General features: G+C 42.3%; 1 protein-coding gene across 1 annotated transcript in view; it reads right to left on the reverse strand.

Annotated features, from left to right (window-relative positions):
• The window catches only part of LOC126298816 (neurogenic locus protein delta), a 1,242,617-nt gene that overhangs the window by 113,027 nt on the left and 1,109,705 nt on the right, over positions 1 to 19,885 (reverse strand). The window contains exon 4 of the mRNA XM_049990282.1: positions 18,915 to 18,969. The gene's annotated coding sequence lies outside the window, so the exon portion shown is untranslated. The remainder of the gene's footprint in view (positions 1 to 18,914; positions 18,970 to 19,885) is intronic.

Here is a 19,885-nt window from a genome sequence, read left to right on the forward strand (position 1 = left end):
GAATATCGCGATAGATAACGTCTTTAATGCATCCCCAAAGAAAAAAAGTCCAGAGGATTTAAATCAGGAGACCTAGCAGGCCAAGTAACTGTTCCTCCTCGACTAATCCATCTGGCAGGATACCTTCCGTTCAGAACACGACGTGTACACAAGGCATTATGAGCTGGACATCTTTCGTGTTGATACCACATAAGCACTCTGGTTCTTAGCGGTACTCCATCCAGAAGAGGAGGAAGAATTCGTCTGAGGAAGTTGGCATAAGCTGTGCCGTTTAGACTAACATTGATGAAATAAGGTCCAGTAATTGTAATACCAAGTATCCCACACCAGACGTTAACTCTCCATTGACGCTGATGTTCCACCTGTCTGAGCCATCGCGGGTTGTCGCTGGACCAATAATGCATGTTCGTTGTATTTACCTGTCCTTTGTTTGCGAATGAACATTTTATCGGTGAACAGAACATTGGAGAAGAAGTTAGGGTTTGTGAGGATTTGCTGCTGTGCCCACTGACAGAACTGTACATGATTCTGGAAATCAATCCCCTGCAATTCTTAATGTAGGTGCACATGGTAAGGATGGAACCGGTGACGTGTAAGAATACGGTGGACACCGGTTTTAGAATGCCAATCTCGTGTTCAAGCTGTCGTGTGCTCACACGTGGGTTCATGGCAACGGAAGCAAGAACAGTAACTTCGGCAGATTCGTCTGTGCGAGTGCTACGACGATTGCGTTGTCGTGGGTTGAAATTTCCCGTTTCTTGAAGCGTCGCGGGAGGTGGGTCCTTGTCAGGATATCGCTCTCTGTACAGTTCCACTGCCTGCGTAGCATTTCGCCTACCTTCAACAACAACAATAAAAGAAACGTCATGTCGATGCAGTTTGTAGGAAGGACAGCCTTTACTGTATGCCTTCTCTACACAACAGTATTTAAAAGGACTAAACTACTGTACTAAATGTTGTTGTTGTTGTTGTCTTCAGTCCTGAGACTGGTTTGATGCAGCTCTCCATGCTACTCTATCCTGTGCAAGCTGCTTCATCTCCCAGTACCTACTGCAACCTACATCCTTCTGAATCTGCTTAGTGTACTCATCTCTCGGTCTCCCTCTACGATTTTTACCCTCCACGCTGCCCTCCAATGCTAAATTTGTGATCCCTTGATGCCTCAAAACATGTCCTACCAACCGATCCCTTCTTCTAGTCAAGTTGTGCCACAAACTTCTCTTCTCCCCAATCCTATTCAATACCTCCTCATTAGTTACGTGATCTATCCACCTTATCTTCAGTATTCTTCTGTAGCACCACATTTCGAAAGCTTCTATTCTCTTCTTGTCCAGACTAGTTATCGTCCATGTTTCACTTCCATACATGGCTACACTCCAAACAAATACTTTCAGAAACGACTTCCTGATACATAAATCTATATTCGATGTTAACAAATTTCTCTTCTTCAGAAACGCTTTCCTTGCCATTGCCAGTCTACATTTTATATCCTCTCTACTTCGACCATCATCAGTTATTTTACTTCCTAAATAGCAAAACTCCTTTACTACTTTAAGTGTCTCATTTCCTAATCTAATTCCCTCAGCATCACCCGATTTAATTTGACTACATTCCATTATCCTCGTTTTGCTTTTGTTAATGTTCATCTTATATCCTCCTTTCAAGACACTGTCCATTCCGTTCAACTGCTCTTCCAAGTCCTTTGCCGTCTCTGACAGAACTACAATGTCATCGGCGAACCTCAAAGTTTTTACTTCGTCTCCTTGAATTTTAATACCTACTCCAAATTTTTCTTTTATTTCCTTTACTGCTTGCTCAATATACAGATTGAATAACATCGGGGAGAGGCTACAACCCTGTCTCACTCCTTTCCCAACCACTGCTTCCCTTTCATGCCCCTCGACTCTTATTACTGCCATCTGGTTTCTGTACAAATTATAAATAGCCTTTCGCTCCCTTTATTTTACCCCTGCCACCTTTAGAATTTGAAAAAGAGTATTCCAGTCAACATTGTCAAAAGCTTTCTCTAAGTCTACAAATGCTAGAAACGTAGGTTTGCCTTTTCTTAATCTTTCTTCTAAGATAAGTCGCAAGGTCAGTATTGCCTCACGTGTTCCAACATTTCGACGGAATCCAAACTGATCCTCCCCGAGGTCTGCATCTACCAGTTTTTCCATTCGTCTGTAAAGAATTCGCGTTAGTATTTTGCAGCCGTGGCTTATTAAACTGATAGTTCGGTAATTTTCACATCTGTCAGCACCTGCTTTCTTTGGGATTGGAATTATTATATTCTTCTTGAAGTCTGAGGGTATTTCGCCTGTCTCATACATCTTGTTCACCAGCTGGTAGAGTTTTGTCATGACTGGCTCTCCCAAGGCCGTCAGTAGTTCTAACGGAATGTTGTCTACTCCGGGGGCCTTGTTTCGACTCAGGTCTTTCAGTGCTCTGTCAAACTCTTCACGCAGTATCGTGTCTCCCATTTCGTCTTCATCTACATCCTCTTCTATTTCCATAATATTGTCCTCAAGTACATCGCCCTTGTATAAACCTTCTATATACTCCTTCCACCTTTCTGCCTTCCCTTCTTTGCTTAGAACTGGGCTGCCATCTGAGCTCTTGATATTCATACACGTGGTTCTCTTCTCTCCAAAGGTCTCTTTAATTTTCCTGTAGGCAGTATCTATCTTACCCCTAGTGAGATAAGCTTCTACATCCTTACATTTGTCCTCTAGCCATCCCTGTTTAGCCATTTTGCACTTCCTGTCGATCACATTTTTGAGACGTTTGTATTCCTTTTTGCCTGCTTCATTTACTGCATTTTTATATTTTCTCCTTTCATCAATTAGATTCAATATTTCTTCTGTTACCCAAGGATTTCTAGCAGCCCTCGTCTTTGTACCTACTTTATCCTCTGCTGCCTTCACTACTACATCCCTCAGAGCTCCCCATTCTTCTTCTACTGTTTTTCTTTCCTCCATTCCTGTCAATTGTTCCCTTATGCTCTCCCTGAAACTCTCTACAACCTCTGGTTCTTTCAGTTTATCCAGGTCCCATCTCCTTAATTTCCCACATTTTTGCAGTTTCTTCAGTTTTAATCTACAGGTCATAACCAATAGATTGTGGTCAGAGTCCACATCTGCCCCTGGAAATGTCTTACAACTTAAAACCTGGTTCCTAAATCTCTGTCTTACCATTATATAATCTATCTGATACCTTTTAGTATCTCCAGGGTTCTTCCACGTATACAACCTTCTTTCATGATTCTTAAACCAAGTGTTACCTATGATTAAGTTGTGCTCTGTGCAAAATTCTACTAGGCGGCTTCCTCTTTCATTTCTTAGCCCCAATCCATATTCACCTACTATGTTTCCTTCTCTCCCTTTTCCTACACTCGAATTCCAGTCACCCATTACTATTAAATTTTCGTCTCCCTTCACTATCTGAATAATTTCTTTTATTTCATCGTACATTTCTTCAATTTCTTCATCATCTGCAGAGCTAGTTGGCATATAAACTTGTACTACTGTAGTAGGTGTGGGCTTCGTATCTATCTTGGCCACAATAATGCGTTCATTATGCTGTTTGTAGTAGCTTACCCGCATTCCTATTTTCCTATTCATTATTAAACCTACTCCTGCATTACCCCTATTTGATTTTGTGTTTATAACCCTGTAGTCACCTGACCAGAAGTCTTGTTCCTCCTGCCACCGAACTTCACTAATTCCCACTATATCTAACTGTAACCTATCCATTTCCCTTTTTAAATTTTCTAACCTACCTGCCCGATTAAGGGATCTGACATTCCACGCTCCGATCCGTAGAACGCCAGTTTTCTTTCTCCTGATAACGACATCCTCCTGAGTAGTCCCCGCCCGGAGATCCGAATGGGGGACTATTTTACCTCCGGAATATTTTACCCAAGAGGATGCCATCATCATTTAATCATACAGTAAAGCTGCATGTCCTCGGGAAAAATTACGGCTGTAGTTTCCCCTTGCTTTCAGCCGTTCGCAGTACCAGCACAGCAAGGCCGTTTTGGTTAATGTTGCAAGGCCAGATCAGTCAATCATCCAGACTGTTGCCCCTGCAACTACTGAAAAGGCTGCTGCCCCTCTTCAGGAACCACACGTTTGTCTGGCCTCTCAACAGATACCCCTCCGTTGTGGTTGCACCTACGGTACGGCCATCTGTATCGCTGAGGCACGCAAGCCTCCCCACCAACGGCAAGGTCCATGGTTCATGTACCCGTACATAAGAAAACAGTATTGAAATTACCGTTCTGCTAACTTACATTCCCAATAGATGAGTAGCATTTCTACCTTCTCTTCGTTGGTGTTCATTCTGCTCACACAACTCTACAACTGACGATAGTTGACGGAATGACGTGTGTGCATTCTACTTATGTTTACATTTGTCCTCTGTCAACGTCAACACGTGTATATGTTCCATTACCCCGAGTACCTGCACTAAGCGCTGGGAGCGTCAACGTCAATGTTGTGTTATGTATTTAAAAACGTTGTATTTCAGTGAATGGTACAGTGTGATACATTTTTGAATAGGTCTTTAGGAGAGCAAATGAATTACCGAATAAAAAATACAGTGTGCCATTTAAAAAAGTCATACTGCTGTTCATATCTTTGTAAAAAAGAAAGCTACAACGAATCCAATCATGTTGGACGCCTAAAGAACAGTTATTTAGGGTGGTCAAGATAAATGGGACACCCTGTATATTACATAGACATGGGTCCGGAAATGCTTTATTTCCATGTTAGAGCTCAGTTTCCCCTCATGATACGAATACAGTAGTTTCTTATGCAGCACTCTCCACACAGTTACACGGTCAGCATTACGTGCTGCGGCTAATTGTCTTAGACTGACACTATGGTTGTCGTCAACTGCACGAAGAAGTTCCTCTTTCAGCTAAGGTATCCTTGCCCTTCTAGGCCTACCCCAGTTGCGAGTAGAAGGGTTAAACGTCTCATGCTTCCTAAGACGACGATCGATTGGTAAAAATATCCTTTTGTCTCGGCGCTGTCGTTCTGTAAATTTCTTCCAATACAAAAGTTGAGCGGCATGGCCATTAAATTGAGTAGGTTTCCGGGGTGAGATAAGGATCTTATCTAAAGGTCACTGATAAGGACTTCCGATGTCAGGTTGTACACTTGGGCGACTGACATTGAAGGTCACCCCCCTTCCCCTCTCCCCCCCCCCCCCCTCCACTTCCTTCCTCCTCGGGAACTACCGGCAATTAATCTAGATCATCCTCACGCTACACCACTCCTGTTCTCATCCCCTGGACGAATATTAAGGCTGGACCAATAGCAATCGGATTTTTTGCTCCCATCCCCTTAATTATATTATGAATCCAGCTATCTGAAGCCCTCATTCGAGGTCTGATTTTCATAGCGAAACAATGAACCATTAGCGGGAGCCAATCAACGCAGGCATAAGAAGTGTAGCAGTGTAAGATTTGAAAGTAAATATCTATTAATATTTTAATTTGTAATATTGCCACTAATAAATATTTATTCAAATGAAACTATATGGTTCCAGAGACCTTTCCAGCCGTTCGGAGTGGCCGTGCTGTTCTAGGCGCTACAGTCTGGAGCCGAACGACCGACCGCTACGGTCGCAGGTGCGAATCCTGCCTCAGGCATGGATGTGTGTGATGTCCTTAGGTTAGTTAGGTTTAATTAGTTCTAAGTTCTAGGCGACTGATGACCTCAGAAGTTAAGTCGCATAGTGCTCATAGCCAATTTGAAGATGTTTCCAAGTCCAGTCATCTCTGATGTATACATGCAGCGTGAAGCGACGAATGAAAGTATATTCCAAGGCTGGGATCCGAACTCTGGTCTCCTGCTCACTACCAGCTGCACTCACCACGACGCCACCCTGGCTTTGCTCAATTTTACGGACTACATTCGAACCCCTCCCTTTCAGTCTGAATTCCCATTCACGCCTGGGCACTCTTGGTATTACCCCTAAACTCAAACAGCGTAGCCGAGTCTCTCCGACTATACTGGAGTTGCACCTCAGCATCAAATGAAACGGGGAATACCAAGTGGGTTGAGGCGTGAATGCGAATTTAGCCTGAGAAGCGAGGCATGCTAGGGTAGTCTGAGCAGTTGTGCAAAGCCACTGTGTTAGAGTGGCATAATGGTTGGTGCATCTGCAGGTTGGGATTCTGGCCTCAGTACGAATTTCCACTTTCCACTTCTCCCTGCATATGTGCACATAGATAAACGTAAATGTCGTGTGACTAGGGCCTCCCGTCGGGTAGACCGCTCGCCGGGGGCAATTCTTTCGATTTGACGCCACTTCGGCGGCTTGCGCGTCGATGAGGATGAAATGATGATGATTGGGACAACACAACACCCAGTCCCTGAGCGGAGAAAATCTCCAACTCAGCCGGGAATCGAATCCGGGCTCTTAGGATTGACATTCTGTCGCGCTGGCCACTCAGCTACCGGGGGCGGACTGCACATAGATGACTGGTTAAGACTTGAAAAGGTCTCTGGAACCACGTAGTTCCATTTGATTAAATCACCTATGTCTGGTTTCAGGCAGGGTCTTCCATTTCATTCGATGCTGAGGTGTTGTTCAAGTACAACCGGAGAGCTTATGCTACGCAGTTTGAGTTTATAGCGGGTAAGTGGACTGAGGCATGAATGGGAATTTGGGCTGAGAAGGAAGAAGTGCTAGGGTAGTCTGTGCATTTGTGCAAAGACACTGTACTAGCATGACATAGTGGTTAGCGCAGCTGCCTGGTGAGCAGGGGACCTGGGTCCAGATCCCACCCGTGGTACAAATTTCCATTCATCACTGCATATACAACATTATGTTCGATTATTTTATTCCAGCAGCGCAACAAATGACTGATCCGATTGTAGCGGAACTGCCATAGCAGCAGGCCACAGACCGCCTTCCTTAGTTATTGGACCTTGTGTCTTTCCACTACACTACACTTCCGCTCCATCCATAGTACTAGCAGCAACCGTGGGCGCAACAACTACCTCGGCCCACTGAGCTGGAGGAAGGTCGCTCAAGAGTAGTACTGTTCGCCAGCACTTACAACGTGACTAAAAGTATTAATGAAGGCTTAGCACTGGATACTGCCTTTGGTGTAGTAATTAAAGTTTAAAACACGCTGGCCGCTGTGGCGAAGCGGTTCTAGGCGCTTCGCCGGCCGTTGGTGGCCGAGCGGTTCTAGGCGCCACAGTCTGGAACCGCGCCACCGCTATGGTCGCAGGTTCGAATCCCTCCTCAGGCATGGATGTGTTGATGTCTTTAGGTTGGTTAGGTTTAAGTAGTTCTAAGTTCTAGGGGACAGATGACCTCAGAAGTTGAGTCCTATAGTGCTCAGAGCCATTTTTCTAAGCGCTTCAGTCCGGAACCGTGCTGCTGCTACGGCCGCAGGTTCGAATCCTGCCTCGGGCATGGATGTGTGTGATTACCTTAGGTTAATTAGTTTTAAGTAGTTCTAAGTCTAGAGAACTGATGACCTCCGATGTTAAGTGCCACAGTGCTTAGAGCCATTTGAACCATTTGAATTTAAAACACGCAACACACCGGAACGAGAGTTCATTATTCATGGTGCTAGTGGGAATATCTGTGCAATATGATGAGGTATGGCTGGTGAACATGATCGGTCCCATACTGAAATATACGTTCATATCTATGGCAGTAAAGTCTCCATAATTTAAATGTATCGTGAGTCAATGCTAGAATTAACTTCATGGGACACAAGCAAGTGCTTTAAAAATTCAAGTGTTGCGAATTGAGATGATCTTTACGAATATTGTGCATTATCAGTCGCAGGTAGAAAGATTGTACCATTGGGGCCCATTTGTAAGAGCGGCATATTATGATTATGTTGACTGCTTGAGCAAAAACTGTGTATCTCTGTACCAGTTAGAACAGTGTATCAATACTTCTATTCCCATCCGCAAGAAAGTGTGTAAATGTAGAACCTGTCAAGTCTGTAGAGACTGAGTTCACCAAAGGGATACCTATGTTGGTAATACCACCTATTGACCTGAATGAAATACAGGCGAAATTTAAGGATTATAGAAGGTATCCATTTCCAAAGTTCTGTACTGCCACAATGCAATAAAATTTGTGTATCTATATATAAACCAACAATTTCCAAGGAGAGACCGACTCCAGTTGCAATTGGGCATCAAAATAATCCGACGGTGAAAGTTTAAAATTTGGACCAGACTGGGACTCGAACCCAGATCTGCTGCTTAACATGATGAACGGTTACCTTAACCACCTCAGTGGTATGTGGTACAAGTTGATAGTTTGGCTCTTACAGGAGGCGTACGGTTGTGGTAACCCCTGTGTCTGGATGGCATAATGGCAGTGCATGTGTCTAGTAAGTCAGAGACCCAGGTTCTCGTCCCCGTCTGGCATATATTTTCAACTGGACCCACTAATATAAATCAAGACCCACTAGCAGCTAATGTCTTTACTTCCTTTGTGTCTTGATACCTACTTCCTTCGAGAAGTCCTGTATTTCCATAAAAGGTTCGCACTCTGTTGTGCATCTGAAATGTGTTTATCAAGGCAGTCATGCCTGCAGATATATTATGTACACGTTGTTTTTGTGCATATTTCTTCCTTAACTGCAATATGATGACTAATTTTTTTCTTGTCCCTCTGTCCCTCTTCTTCTGCTGCAGATGGGAGCGTACCATAAGCCTTGATGAACGACACTGCTCTGGAGGATTTGGTAAAGCTTCTTGAGGATAGCGCATGGATAACTGCGCGAATCTTGTGACCGTAAGTACCGGTTTCCTTCCTCCCTCTCCACGTGCTTGAATGACGCAGTTATCTAACGTTATCTTTTTTTTCTGTTTGTTGTAGAATTCTTCATCGAAACTATGGCTATGGGAAGGGATGAAATCCACTGGGACTAAGTGCAATACGCATGTTTGGAACGGCACCTCAGGACAGATGGTGCAAATACAATGTCAGATCAAAAAAGAGAATTTACTACGATTTAGCTAGTTATCCCTAACGTAGTGGGGAAGAGAGCGAACGGGGCAAAGCTTCTTAGAATCAGTAGACTGTGTTATAATGTGGAACACAGTGCTATAAATTAATTATCACGTTTTCTTTGTCTTCATTGCCATAATAACTTCGAGATATACTATCTTTAGAATATTCGTGTTGTAAGCTCTTGAAGTGGCTTCGCAATCAGTTTCTGATCATGTCACATTTTAAAACTGTTGAAAACTCTGATTTCCTCTTTCTTAAACGAATTAACCTTCAGACAAATACGAAGGAAATGTCGGTGCTTTCGTAGAATGTTATCACATAAGTAATGTTGAAATACTTCAATGTTTCAGTGTAATCTGAAACCCCATGTTACGAGGACAGGCTGTTTGTATGACGCTCTGTATAGCCGTCGTTGTAGGTTAGGTGCTGTCTAAATGAATGTCACTAATTGGGTGCTTACTGGAATTAACAGAAAATATGTAAACTGGGTTTAAAAACTTAATATTGAATCAAAATGAATTATTCGCAGACTTGACGTAGACGTTTTAAAGAGACATTTTGCTCGGAAAATCATTTCTATGTCAACTAGAATTTTCAGCAACGAACACCACATGTGTGAAGACGATTAAATAATATTATTCGATCATTAAATATCCACGAAACTAAATTCCGTACCATTTCATGATATTACGGAATATAGGAAATATGTTTACAAGCGATAGTCACGTAAAATGGTACCAAGCATCTTATTTACCACATGTACGTGCAATCGCTTATATTTTTGTCCTTCTGCTTCTGTCGGATTTAGTTTTTCACATACTTCGGTCACTGACACTAACACGTGGTACAATATTGTGGAAACAGTGGCAAGCTCTTCTGAATCATAAATACGTATTCTTGAAGAATGGCGTATATAACTTGACATATTAACCCATAATGCCCAGACAAAAACTATCGTATAGCGGTGTTAGAAAAAAAGTTTTTCGAAGTATAAATACTTGCTGCCCGTTCATTCAGTATTTTCACGTATGCATTTATCCCAAAACGAACGCATTTATTTGCAAGTCAGGAATGTACTACTTTGGGAGTCCGCCCGTACCTCTTTTATTTCGTCTCTTAGTGCACCGGTAAGCGCTAGACGCTTTCGGGTGTAACAGTGGTCGCATTTCAGTCAAACCGTTTTTGTTTAGAGTTTTCTTAATGACTGCAGGTGAATATGCGGATGGATCCTTCACAAGGCCACCGTGTGAGAATCGAGGTGGCATGTATCCAACAGTATTGTCAATTGTGGCTGGAGGACAAACCTTTTACCAGAGTTGAATATAGTCACATTTTCATTTATGTATAAAAAACGCCTCACCAAAGACAGATGAGCGACTTTGTGTATGCTAGAGAATAGTATACTATATAACTGAATCTATGCAGCCATCTGATTTTACTTAAGCCTGTTTAGAGATGGTACAACGTACAAAGATCCGGACAGGACTCAAATCGATTGAAATATTTGGAAACTGTTGTTAAACAACGATAAGTCGGTATTGATGGACAAAATGAAGAATTAAAGAGTCTATTACTCTCAATTTTTTCGAGATATTATGTAAACTGCTGTTCAGGTGCGAAAGAAAGTGCAATAGGACCCCGACTACTCATAGCACACAATAAAATCCCTTGGGAATGTAAGTGATGTAGTTTATTGTAATAAGTTGTGTAATATGCCACACACTAATATGTTCTCGCTATTCAATCCCAATCTGTCCGTTTGTTTGACCGCTATCTTCTCCCGAAATGACATTACAAGTCCATGAATCTCTGTAATTTCTTGCATTCTTCATCCAATTCCCTTCATTCCTTTATTTCATCTGCAAATGTTTTAAAAAGTGAGAAAGCGATATTTACTAATTCAAACAAATTTCGTTTGTCATCGAGGCCAAATTCTGGAAGTCAAGTTTACGATCTGCGCCAGCATTGGAGCGTCCGACCGTAAATTAAAACTGCCACCAAAGGCGTGAGTACATCATATCTCGGGAAATATGTCATATCCTGACACGACTAACGTCCTTTTGAAATAGTAAGTGTTATTCAAATGAGAAGTCAATTCTTTTACATTGCTGCATAGTCAAAACTGGTGTTACCGCACGTAATCCAATCGTAAGTAATGAATGCGTTGGATCTACGGGGCAACGTCTTCGGCAGCTTTAATTTGCGTTGACTCCTTCGCTCCAAAGTACTTTTGCCTTTCCTGGCACTCCATTATCATGCCTATTAGGCGAATATTCTCACTTATTTTGTTTGACTTCACAGCGAAAAGATGATTTATGGATGGTGTGGTTGCTCGCAGATTATTCTTGTATAGCAATGAACTGGTTAGCAACCTGTAGCACAGATTCTTACGTGTCATCTTTTACAATCTGTTATATCAAAATGCAGTTTACTCTGATGACGATAGTTTTTTTTTCCGAGTCGAGGTACTCACGCTTCACCCCCTAAACACGTTGGCAACTGGAAAACCTAGTGCCTGCACGATCTCATAGATGGTCTGTCATGTTGACTGAGCACACCCAGCCTGCCTGCTGACATTCGCGGTCGAAAAACAGTACAAGATCTGCTTATCGCCCACGTTTCACTTTCGTATAAAGCTACACTCCACACGCATATCTTCAGAGAAGAATTCCGAGCACTTAAGTTCATATTAGATGTTAAAACATTTCCAGAAGCACCTTCCTTGCTATAGCCATCCTGTATTTTACATCATCTGTGCTTCGGCCATAATCGGTTATTTTCCTACCAAAAATCAAAACTCATCTACTACTCTTATTGTCGCATTTCCTAATGTGATTCCTTTAAAAGCGGCTAATTTCATTCGACTACAATGCATTACCCTTGTTTTACTTTTTTTGATGTTCATCTTATAATATCTTTTCAACATACTATCCATTCCGTTCAGCTGCTCTTATAAGACGTTCTCTGTCTGTGATAGAATTGCAAAGTAATCAGCAACACTGAAGTTTTTATACTTTCCCTTGCTCTTTAATTCTTTTTCCCGATTTCTCATTGGTATCACGGAAATCATTGCCCAATTTCTTGTACAAAGGCGGAAAGGTAATTTGAATTTGCATATTTTTATTTTAATTCCTGAAGATGTTGTAATGTAATTGCGACATGTTATGCTTTTCATTTCTTGATCTGTAATTTTGTTTGTGAGACAAAAACCGATATATTTCGATTTAAAATGAACTACTTTTGTTAAAACAGAGGCCCATATTTCATTAAAGGTTATAACGTTCGTGGAGCAATACCTACAGTAATGATCTCAAAATTTTTTACATTGTGTTGTATTTTCTACTTTGATATACGTAGGTTCAGACATGATCACAATGTAGTACGAAGAGATATGAACAACAGAATGTCATTTGGATTTGACTAAGAAAACGAACTACCTGCACAAGTGATGGTATCAAGACCCGCAGTGCCTAGATCTGCATCTAATACATATTCTGCAAGCCACCGTACGGTGCATGGCGGATTGCACATTTTACCACCACTACTCATTTCCTTTCCTGTGGCAATAGAATTGTTCTGATATTACAGACCAATATCCTTAACATTGGTTTCCTCCTGAATTCTTGAACATATTCCCAGTTCGAACATATTAAATTACCTTGAGACGGAAAAGCTACTGTCCACAAATTAGAAAGGATTCAGGAAGCATCGCTCGATCGAAACGGACTGCCCTTTCAATAGTGTTTCGCGAAAAGAAGGTCGTTCTCCCGCCGGCGATTACCATTTGAGTTCACGAAGCAACTCTGTAATACACACGAGTTGATCGAATCTACCACTGTAACAAGTATAGCACAACGCTCCTGAAATTCTTCGATATCTTTCGTTAACACGACCTTGTGGGAATCCCAAACACTCCAACAGTGCTCAAGAAGGTCGCACTAGTTCTATACGCCGTTCTATTCGCCTGCCTACTACCGTTCTTAAATACCCGCTCCATTTCATATCGCTCTGCAACGTTAACCCAAGCTATTTAATCGACATAATTCTTTCAAGCAGCTCAATACCAACGATGTATTGGGACACAACGGGAGTGTTTCTCCCACTAATCTGTATTAACTTATATTTTTCTACATTTAGAGCAAGCTGCCATTCATCACACGAAAGAGAAATTTTGTCTAAGTGATCTTGTAGTCTCCTACAGTCAGTTGCTCGACCTCTTCGCGGATTATTTCTGTATATAAAAAAATAATAGGCGTCGTATCACGCTTCCCTGGGACTCCTGACGATTTTCTTGTCTGTGATGAAAACTCGCCGTCGAAGACAATATACTGGGTTTTATTACTTAATAAGCCTTCAAGTCACTCACATATGTGGAAGCCTAATCCGTATGCTCGGACCTTCGTGAACAGTCTGCAGTGGGGCAACGTGTCAAACGCTCTCCGAATATCTGGGAATATGGAATCTACCCGTCGTCCTTCCACCATGGTTCGCAAGATATCATATGAGAAAAGGGCAGTCCGTTTCGCTCGAGCGATGCTTCCTGAATCCTTTCTAATTTGTGGACAGTAGCTTTTCCGTCTCAAGGTAATTTAATATGTTCGAACTGGGAATATGTTCAAGAATTCAGGAGGAAACCGATGTTAAGGATATTGGTCTGTAATATTGCTGGTCCGTATCTTATCCTTTCTATGTATAAGAGTCACCTGCATTTCTTTGCAGTCGCTTGAGACTTTGCGCTGGGCAAGAGATTCGTCGTATATGCAAGCTAAGTAATGTGACAATGCCGTAGACTACTTTCTATAAAGCAGATTTGGTATTGCATTCAGACCTGGGGACTTACTTGTTTTCCACTCTTTCGGTTCATTCCCTAAGCCAAGGTAGCCTAATACAATGTCCTCCGTACAGAAATCTGTGTGAAGGTCCAACGACGGTATGTTCGTACCATCCGTCTGCCATCCTTCTTTTGCAGTGATAATTGGAATATATTTTTGTGGTCCTTGAAAGAATATGCAGGAGTCTAGACATTAGAGAAATGGATTCCCTACAGGTTCGTGAACGATACATGACACATAGCCTTCAAGAGTAAGTTGCTGTGATGTTCCGGGATATAAATGTTACACTATATGCAGAATAGAGGCGTATAGGTATTGAACGTACACTTCGCGAAGTTACATACTGAATAGACTTGTCGAAACACATCTTTCATTTGAAGTAGGTAATGGTGGCTCGTTGGTGATTAAATGCCGTCTTCATCCAATATTCATTTTCTACAGCCGGTGGCTCCGTAAGTTAAGATTTTATGTTTCTACAATAAATCCATAAAAGACACGTGCATTGCTGTCCATAACAATGAACGTTCACCCAAAAGGACCCACATGGGGTAGAAGAACCGTGCCACCATACCGTTGACCCGCGAGTATACTGGGTTCAAGGATATGAAGTGATCACTCCCATACAACGTTATGCCTCCCACTCCATAGTAACTGGACCTCCAAAACGATTACGCTCGACCATGTTCGGGAGTGCATTACTTGTTCCCAACACTCGCCATATGTGTATATCTCCAGAATCACTACTCAGATTGTGTTTGCCCTCATCCGAGTAGGGCACGGGCCTTCACGTGTCGTAGTTCCAGTCTCTACATCTCTGACACAATCGCAAACGGTACCGTCGATTTGCTGGTGTCAACGGAACGCAACGTCCTGGTCGTCGGGCAAAGTTACAATCCCAAGCGTTCCAGTGCCGTTGTGGAGCCTGTTCAAATGGCTCTAAGCACTATGGGACTTTATATCGGAGGCCATCAGTCTCCTAGACTTAGAACTACTTAAACCTAAATAACCTAAGGACATTACACACATCCATGCCCGAGGCCTGATTCGAAACTGCGACTGTAGCAGCAGCGCGCTTCCGGACTGAAGCGCCTAGATACGCTCCGCCACAGCGGCCGGCGCGGAACCTGTGATTGCGTACCTTGCAGTCGTCTTAAATGTTGTTGCAACTGTACCCGCTCTTTTCTTGGGTTCCTTGTTACCTGTTGCACTATGTAACGTCCATCTCCTTCTGTAGCTAACGTAGTCGACCACCTCTTCTCCTTCCGGCAGCAGTGCCTATGCTTCGAAAGTCTCTCCATATACGTGAAACGATGCTGTGAACAGTACTCTTGGGCTATACCCGTCATACTTCGTCTTTCAGCCGCACTGCGTGGCCGCACGGTTTTAGGCGCCATGTCACGGACTGTGCGGCCCCTCCCGCTGGAGTTTCGAGTCCTCCCTCGGGCGTGGTTGTGTGTGTTGTTCTTACCATAAGTTATTTTAAATAGGGTGTAAGTCTAGGGACCGATGACCTCAGCAGTTTGGTCGCTTCGGAATTCACACACATTTGAACATTTTGAACTTCGTCTTTCTTCCAATTTCTTGATGATTCTTCCCCTTGTAAAATCATGCAAATGTTGTCTCCGGGCCATGTTATAATGAAGAACACCAGCACAACGCACAGTAACTGCTCACTGATTGACACAAACTGTCTTTTGCCGTTCCTGCAACTGTGTCGTGTTGTGGGGTCATCCCCATTTGGCGCTGTGGTCAGGCTAACGTCACGTCATGTGACGTCCAGCTTTCTGTGCACAACTGACACACCTCTGACAACATCCTTCGCACTTCCATTTTAATATGTTATGTTACTTTATAAATCTCGTCGCAAAGTTTTGTAAAACACCGTATTTTCAAATGTTTAAATATTATTTTATTCTATCGAACGCCTTATTTATCTGTTTTAGCTACCTTTTCATCACTAAACGCCTTTCGCAGTAGTCCCACTTACATACCGACTGGTTACACTACTTTATAAATGTTATTGAAGGAACATTTTGATGCCACTGTCGGCAGACGGAAGCATTACTCGAATTAGCGAAATATCTGCTGTATTAATGTACGTATTAAAGTTTGTCATTCCATTAAGAATCGTTTGTGCATAGGTTATTGCGAATATTTAAAACAGGCATCTTCAAACTCCTGACAGATTCAAACTGTGTGTCGGACCGGGACTCGAAGTCGACTCATTGGAAAGCAAGTGTCTTGGCTGTAGTCACGGTAAGGTACACAGTTTTAATCTCTCAGGAGGTCTCGAACAACCCGTAACAAGTTGCAAAGAGAAAGATTACTTTAGATATTCTTAACCCATTTCATTTTACACTAATCGTTAACTGTACACAAAAAAAAAAGGTTCATATGGCTCTGAGCACTATGGGACTTAACATCTTAGGTCATCAGTCCCCTAGAACTTAGAACTACTTAAACCTAACTAACCTAAGGACATCACACAACACCCAGCCATCACGAGGCAGAGAAAATACCTGACCCCGCCGGAAATCGAACTCGAGAACCCAGGCGTGGGAAGCGAGAACGCTACTGCACGACCACGAGATGCGGGTAACTGTACCCCATTAAAACACGATTTTTAATAACCTGCCATTCTGAATCCCTGCAACGCAGAATCTTAGTCCTACAGAAGAAAAATGAATGGGAGCCTTCTGGTAGGAGTTTTAATGTAGTTTAATTTTTCACTGGGAAATATCGCCAGATGGCACGGTTTTCGAGTTATCCAAGAAAAACATTCAAAAGTGAAATTAAAACTCCACTCCCTCTCACCACGTTCACACCCCAGCAGTCAGAAATTTTAGTATGTCGTTTTTTGTATGTCCTCCCCCTTACTATTGTACAAAAATTTGAGATTACACGACTTTTCCCCTATTCGACCTTTTTTGGTTTTTGTTGAGTGCGCTATAACACCAGAACGGACAGTGTGTGATCCTTCCTACGATTCAGCGTGGCAGTGGAAAAATAGATGTGAATCTATATACTGCTAGCCATATTCCACTGCACACTACTATTCTCTGCAATAATTCGTTACCACAAGTTATAGTTTCTGAACACTAACTCAAATGCCAGGTGCTTGTCATTAAAATGACGGTGTTGCGAGTGCTGCAGTGTGGGTTCGATATATCACAGAACGCTGAAACATAGTAGGTATGTTCATTAATCGGTGCGCTCGTGTAGAATACTGAAAAAAGCAGTAGTCACACTTTCTGCCGACAGGTAAAATTCCGCTCTGTAACCAGTCAAAATCGGGTATGGGTGCACAGAAAGGGAAGCAACGATCAAACACATGGTAACAGTAGTCCTGGCACGTTTATTGGGATATGCTCAAAAGTTACAACGTGTGTTCAGTATGGTATCCCGACTCAGCAACATGCTGCATCCGTAGCGACATGTTGTCGTATGCTATCCTTTAGGTCAGGAAGGGGCCGGATACACCCCTGACAGACACAATCTTTCAGTATCCTCGAAACCGGAATGCATTTAGGTCTGGGGATCTGGAAGGTCACATATCTGGAAATCGTCTAGTGATGACGCGGTCGTTACGAAAGGTTTCTTGAATCAGATCTTTCACCTAGCAAGAGACATATGGTGTCACCCCATGTTGTATGAAAATAGTGGTGTGGACACAGTAAAGTGCAAAGCTGGAAGCAAGTGTTGTACAAGGTGGTATTTCTAACGTGCCTACGTTACTGTGTTCATAACAGGCCTGTGAGGTGTCATCTCCTCGAAGAAAAACGGACCGAGAATGAAGGAGTTTGTGGAACCACACCACACACTCACATACGTCGAGTGCAGTGGAGTTCCTGCACAACATGTGGCTGACTAGAGTCCCATAAGCGACAATTCTGTTCATTTACGGCAGAGTAAAATGTGCCTCATCCATTCCTATGCATACCAAAAAACTAGGCGAAAGTCAAGGAGTTGTACTATATCTTGGGGCTTCATTTGCTGTACATTCAGGATATTGTGGGAATGCCACGGTAAAATGCACCGCAAAATAATTTCGCCCTGTTGGGAAGGGGAAAGACAGCTCTCCTGGCACAGCTGGAACACTGGCAGCAGAATTTGTGGCATATGTTGATGTCAAAGCGGGGTCTATTTCACAGCCTGACTGCTTACAGCGCCATATATTCACTTGGCGGCAGAATGTAGAACTATTATATTTGTGAGCATACTCCACGAACGTACCGGCCAATGAACATACCTACAACGTTTCAGCGTCCTGCCATATATGCAGACCACACTGCTGCGCTCAGAAAACCATCAGTTTAATTATTACCACCCAGTGTGTGAGTATAACCTACAGTACATTTTCCTCGTAATGTATTCTTATAAACAGCTATAAAACTGAAAGTGCTTTCGACCATATTTGGTTTAAACTAAAAGTTTTGATGTGATCTGTATGCTTACACAACACTAAAACCTTTATACAACGCATTTTGTCAATTGCACTAATGTAGAACTGCGAAGGCTTCTGCGCCCAGAGTCAGTTGACATAAAAGTTTTCTGTGCGCAGTGCTGTGCCATAATGAAAAACTACGGAACAAAAATTACTGGAAACACCAATAATGGAGTCATGTTTACAGTGGCCGAATCGTTAGTTCTCCAGTATAGTTTTCTATGTTATGATACTCATAAAACTTTTATGGCAACTGAATTAATGTAATCAGTACATACAGAATTGTTGTTTGGGTATGAATATTTGTCTTCAGATATTCTATTGGAAACACTCTTATAAATCAAAACAATGAATTAAATATTTTGCATAATCTCTATTTTGTGCTCTTTCGTTTGCAGTCGCTTCCTATTTCTTACAGGAAGTGGTGTCATGAATGATAACAAAATCACCCCATGTTTGTGACTCTGGGATTGTGAGAAACATTGAATACTTCAGAAAACAATCATGTATATTATCTTATAATATTGGGTATTGCAGAAAATTTTAAATTAGTGTTAAGTAATTAATGAATACACAGTACATCTAATAAGAATACTAAAATGAATTTTTAAATGCCTCAGATTAAGAATAATTACCGAAGTAGTGGAGGAGGTTCTTATACCAGTTGATCAGCGAACTGGAACTGGGTATCTGAAACAGAAAGTTGTGAACTAAATGCTTGGTATAGCAGTTTTGCGCATTTATGTTTTAGAATCATAAGAGGATTAGCATTGTATATTCATCTTAAACTGGTAACAGATACAAGTTTGTGACTAGTGTATGGGTCCATGTAAACACATATTACAACTAGACCATAGTGAACACGTTGTAACATATAACAATATTGTAACAAATGTGTTAGAATCACCGTTACCGTGTGTTCGAACGTTCCTCTGCTACTCCTACATCCACACATTTTTTTCAGCTGGTGGCAAAAAATGGAATTATTATTTTTTTCAGCATATTCCACTAGCACACCGATTAACGAACATAGCTGTCTCAGCGTCCTGCGATGTACACAGCCAGTGCAGCAGCACTTGGAATACCGTCATTTCAAGTACAAACACCCTGTACAATTCGAAATGTGGATTTACTCGCAAGAAGAGAACAGAAATACTAAAACTACCCTTACCTTCTTAGTTCAACAGCGAAAACAGAAAAGACATGAAATGGTAAATGCAAATAATACAACATTGCAGCAAGAGGTGTAGATGTATGCTAGGAAAAGGTGCAATACTACTGAGATCTGTTCACTTTATATCAGACATCGCAAGTGCTGCACTGCCGAATGCTACGCACTGAAGAGAATTCGAGCACCAGGATTGGACTGGGTTGTGTGAGGGCAAAGACCAAACAGCCAGGTCATCGGTCTCATCGGATTAGGGAAGGACGGGGAAGGAAGTGGGCCGTGCCCTTTCAAAGGAACCATCTCGGCATTTGCCTGGAGCGATTTAGGGAAATCACGGAAAACCTAAATCAGAATGGCCGGACGCGGGATTGAACCGTCGTCCTCCCGAATGCGAGCGTCAGGGAGTTCGAATGCCACGTAGCTACCCTCATTTAATTT

This window comes from Schistocerca gregaria, chromosome X (assembly GCF_023897955.1).
Source record: "Schistocerca gregaria isolate iqSchGreg1 chromosome X, iqSchGreg1.2, whole genome shotgun sequence".
In the NCBI taxonomy this organism is placed as follows: Eukaryota; Metazoa; Arthropoda; class Insecta; order Orthoptera; family Acrididae; genus Schistocerca; species Schistocerca gregaria.